The sequence below is a fragment of the Musa acuminata genome, chromosome BXJ2-9 (genome assembly GCF_036884655.1).
Source record: "Musa acuminata AAA Group cultivar baxijiao chromosome BXJ2-9, Cavendish_Baxijiao_AAA, whole genome shotgun sequence".
NCBI classification, from domain to species: domain Eukaryota; kingdom Viridiplantae; phylum Streptophyta; class Magnoliopsida; order Zingiberales; family Musaceae; genus Musa; species Musa acuminata.
Window position 1 is genome coordinate 19,104,302 of NC_088346.1, and position 5,509 is coordinate 19,109,810.

A 5,509-nucleotide genomic window follows, 5' to 3' on the forward strand; every position below is an offset into this window, starting at 1 on the left:
TATCTGAAAATTCAGCAAGCAAAGGAAGTAGATTTGGATCTTCCAATTTTGTTGGCTCTCCCTTAGTTTGCTGCTCAAGTTGTACCAAAAAGCCACTGCATGCTTTATGCAAAACCTTCTTCATTTGTTGTGTGTAAATCATCGTTACGTCGCCCCCACGTTTCCCGTGCAGTATCACCTGTTTCTTCTTACTGTAAAATTTCATAATTAGTTTCATAAAATTCCAAGAAAAATCACCTAATGTTGTCCACCATTTAATTCCGAGCATGGCCTCATGATCATCAAGAGGGAGAAGAAAGAAATCTGCAATTATCTCTTGGTCATGCGGTAATAGTTTCTCCTGCGGGCGCCTACGATCACACTTCAAAATCCGTCTGTCGGTGACCTTAACATCAAACCTGCAACGATTCTCAATAGGTAATGCCATTCGGATAGCAACCTTACTATTTAGGATATTATTAGTGCTGCCCGTGTCGATGAAAACAGTGATTTGTTGTTGTTTGAGAAGGCCTCCAACTTTCATCATTTGCGGGTTTGAGTAACCGGCTAGTGCATGTACCGTAACTTCGGTCGGTTGTGGCTCTTCTTCTGCATCTTCTTCTTTATGTTCAATGCTCTCTTCTGGATGTTCAATGACCTCTTCTTCTACTGGTTCAATGATAAAAAGTCTCCCTTTACTACAGCGATGCTCATGGCTCCACGGCTCGTCGCAATGCCAACATAACCCCTTCGCAGATCGCTCCTGAAGCTCTTCTCTTGTCAAACTTTTTGGTGCAGGGACTCGGTCAACAATAGGGGGGGCTAAGGGCTTCAATATTACTGGTTGAGGAGTGACCCTAGTCCTTCGAGCTTCATGGTTTAATTGCTCCTCTTGATGTCGTGCGAAAGAGATGGCTACCATAAGCGTGTACGGTTGTCGCGCTTTAACTTCTCCTCGGATCTCCGGCTTCAAGCCCTCAATAAAGGTCCTCAATAGCTATTTTTGAGACCAATCAAGAGTTTGATTAGATAACCTTTCAAACCTGGTTTGGTACTCCTGAATGGTGGAGGTTTGTCGGATCTTTGCTAGTTGTTCCTCAATATTCTCGTAATCGGTTGGTCTGAAGCGGATCAGCAGTCCTTCTTTGAATTGTTGCCATGAAAGGACTCCATAAGCATGTTCAAACCAGTCAAACCACTGTATAGCATCCCCTTCAAGATGTATAGCTGCAATTTTCACCATAGATACATCCGCGGTTTTGTGGTACCGAAAATATCGCTCCGCGTGCAAGATCCAACCAATCGGGTCTCCTTCTTCCCATCTAGGGAAGTCCACCTTTATGCGTGGATAGTTGGGATCGATCATAGAGCCTCCCCTCCCTTGGAACTCATCTCTTCGAGCCTGGTGCGATTGGGCAAAGCTCCCTCCATGATATGATTTTTTCGGGCTTAGTAGTCGGCCCAATCTGAGTTCGGTAAAGAGCGTCCGAATCTTATCCTCCATTCGTGCCTCCAAGGCTTCGAATTTAACATCGATTGCCTCCTTAGATGCCATAGTATATGCCTCCAAATCTATGATGTTAAGATCTCTCTTTTGTTGTCAGGTTAAAGGTATGTATAGGTTGAGAGAAGTGATGGTCGAAAGGGTTGGTGGATCGGTGGATGTAGGCTACGATTTAGGCTTGTTTTGTGGCTATTTTGGGTGCAGTTTGAGGGTGTGGTTTGGTGGAGTTTTAGGGCTGTGGATGAAAGTTTTGGATCTTTGGTAGATGGCAGCAAAGGTTTGAGAGAAATCAGTGGAAGTTGCAGCAAGTATGTGCTGTCTTGTAAGAGAAGAATTGTCGTCGAAGAAACAACGGTTTCTCGACGTAATTTCCACCAAAAACTTGGGAGAATTGAGGAGGGAATTGATAGCAAAATCACAGTTTATATAACAGCAAGGATATCTAATTTAATCAAGAAAATTTCGGCAGTATAACAGCAAGGAAATTGGTGCAAGTTGCAATTGCAGAATTATCGTCGAAAAATTTCAGCGGGATACGATGAAAATTTGCAGCAACATAAAATCATTTTTAGAGATGAATTTCTTAATAGATCAATCTTAGATGGAAGCTAATATTCTCTATGAATTGTATAAAAAATTTTATTCAAAAAGATTGAAAATAGATGGGTTAAGGCAACGATATGCAGCTGAAATTTTTTGCAGCATAGATTTTCAAGTGCAGCAGATTGGACATAAAAGATCAGTAGTTTATATTAAGAATTTTTTGATGAAACCAAAGGGAAATCCACTGTTAAGAAGTGTCAAAGATGTCATAAAAATTTCGTAGAAATTTGGATAGAAAAAGCACAGTAGCAAGATCAAACAGATGGTGCTATGCGGCTGGAATTCTGCAATGTATCTTTCGTCGTAGAGATGAAAACTTTGTGACGAAAAGTTTATGCAGCAATCTAGGAACGATTTTTTTTTTTTTTGGATTTTCGAATAAGGATAACTAAATTGCAGCAGCAGTAAGGTAGGAAACCAGAACCTGTTGCAATTCACGGGGAGATCAAAGGACGATCCGTGGTGGTGGAGATGATGACGGAATTCGGTGACGATCTTTTAAGCAATTGTGGGAATTGCTTTGGATGGTTGTAGAGGGTTGATGGATGGCTGTGGAAGGGCAGCGAGACGCCAAGAACGCTGCTATGATACCAGGTGTTAGAACCCTTGCAGATTCTAAACTTGGGGTTGATCTCTTTAGGGGATCGGCCTCCTTGGAACTCTATAGGGGTTCCTCCCTCCAAGTTGCTGCTCAAAGGCTGCAAAAAAGATTCATCTATTGCTTATCAAAAGAGAAGGAATACATGGCTATTTATAGGGCTTCTAAACCCTAACTCGTAATAGGACTCCTACTTAAGACTCTTACTTCTAACCAACTCCTAATATGACTCCTAGTCAAGACTCCTATTCCCTTACAAACTCCTAATTCTTCTCTAAGAAAACACCTCCTACATGAATGCCCCTCTCAATTAGGACTCTCCTAGCTATAGTCCTAACAGAATGTCCCTCTCAATTAGGACTCTCCTAGCTAGAGTCCTAACAGTTTTACATGAATGTCCCTCTCAATTAGGACTCTCCAAGCTAGAGTCCTAACAGGCTCCCCTTGGGATGTTGTGGTGGCTGCCACGGAGGCTGCTGGCCGGAAAGTTCCGTGACGTCGTGCGGATTCAGCGACGGTCGAGTACCTGCACACAGGTCCGACGATCAAGTCAATGAAGCAAAAGAGGAGTGTTTAGTGTGATTGTCCCTCCCCCTTTTCCTGTTGGGAGCCTAGGGGTATTTATAAGTGGGTTTGATGTTACTTGACGTGCCATCCTGTCGGGGCGGGGCTGTACCTCTGATGGCGTATGTCGTTGTGGTCGTTGCGTGGAAGGCCGAGCTGCCGCAGGGTATGGGGGGTGTCAGTCAGCGCCTTCCTCTGCCTCGGCCGTCCATGAGGGGTCAGCCGAGGAGGTTGCTTGGGTATGGTGGGTGTAGGTGCGCATCGTGTCGTCGTTAATGCTCGTTCAGGAGCCGTGTGCCACATAGGGTGTCCGGCGTGGGGGTGCATTACATCAAATCTAGGGTATTATGTCAAATCAATTTTTTTACCCCTATCGTATGCCCCATCCAAAAGGAGCTATGCGTCGGTTTTGCAGGTAGGGAGTCCGATGCATGGCTTTCTGCTTCAAGCGGGCTGTTCAGGCGGGTCTGAGGGGCGCGCGGTAGACGCGTCGGTCGCGTGAATGCATCTCGGGCAGTGCTAGGCCGAGGCGTGCAATTTGGTCGGGAGGCTGAGGAGGATTGGACTCGGGGGTAATGGAGCTGATGAGGGTCGAGGTGCGCAATGCAGGCGGGGTGACCGCGTAGGTATGTCTCGGGGGGCGGAAAGCTGAGGGCCGAGGAGCACAACGTAGGCGGGGTGACCGCGCAGGTGTGTCTCGGGAGGCGAAAAGCTGAGGGCCGAGGAGCACAACGCAAGCGGGGTGACCGTGCAGGCGTGTCTCGGGAGGCAGAAGGCCGAGGGCCGAGGAGCACAAAGCAGGCGGGGTGACCGCGCAGGTGTGTCTCGGGAGGCAGAAGGCCGAGGGCCGAGGAGCACAATGCAGGCGGGGTGACCGAATAGGTGTGTCTCGGGAGGTAGAAGGCTGAGGGCCGAGGAGCACAACGTAGGCGGGGTGACCGCGCAGGTGTGTCTCGGGAGGCAGAAGGCCGAGGGCCGAGGAGCACAACGCAGGCGGGGTGACCACGCAGGTGTGTCTCGGGAGGCAGAAGCCGAGGGCCGAGGAGCACAACGCAGGCGGGGTGACTGTGCAGGCGTGTCTCCGGAGGCAGAAGGCCGAGGGCCGAGGAGCACAACGCAGGCGGGGTGACCACGCAGGTGTGTCTCAGGAGGCAGAAGCTAAGGGCCGAGGAGCACAATACAGGCGGGGTGACCGCACAGGCGTGTCTCGGGAGGCAGAAGCCGAGGGCCGAGGAGCACAACGCAGGCGGGGTGACCGCGCAGGTGTGTCTTGAGAGGCAGAAGGCCGAGGGCCGAGGAGCACAACGCAGGTGGGGTGACCACGCAGGTGTGTCTCGGGAGGTCGAAGCCGAGGGCCGAGGAGCACAACGCAGGCGGGGTGACCACACAGGTGTGTCTCGGGAGGCAGAAGCCGAGGGCCGAGGAGCACAACGCAAGCGGGGTGACCGCGCAGGTGTGTCTCGGGGGGCGGAAAGCAGAGGAGTGTCACTTGGTTCTTTGGCCGTTTAATTGGTCGCCTGACTGCGCGCGGGCGTGGGAGGCCAGATTGCTTTTCCCCTGGGGAAGGTAATGGGCTCCCCCTTTTTGGGAGTCGCTAGTTCTCGAAGCTGATATGATTGGGCGCCTCTGTACTTTGCACCGCGCTGTTGCTGGCCGCCACGTCAGGCCCCCATTAATGCGGGGTGCCTTTTGGGTGTCTACCGATGCGACGTGACGGCTGCGGGTGAGTGGGCTACCGCCCGTCCTTGGGAAGTGAAGGGGCGCTGGTTCTGGCGAGTTACCCCTTTTAAACGGCGGAGGTCCGACTCCGCCCCCATCTTTCGCAACCGTACTTTCTCCTTCGAGTTACACTGTTGCCTCCCTGGTCCCCTTCCGTCTTCCGCGTACTCCTCCCCTCTTCTTAAGGTCAGTCGGGATGTCGTCTCCTTCTTCTCCTCCTTCCTCCTCATCCTCTTCTTCTCTTTGTGTCCTCGGAGCCGGGGAGGGAAGTTCCCCTCCGTCTCCCGCCAGGTCCTCCGATGGAGAAGCGGCGCGGGCCCTTGAGGCTCTGATGTGGCCGCACGACATTGACTCCACTGTGAGCAGGGCCCTGCTAGAGGAACTCCGGGTGCGCTATAACATCTCGGAGGACCATATCCTTAGTGCTCCCGAGCCGGGTCCAAGGGTGTATGACCCCGTCCCGAAGGGCTTCGCTCTGACCCTCGACGCCCTGGAGGCGGGCTTGCGTTTTCCTCTTCACCCCCTCATAGCATCCTGCTAGT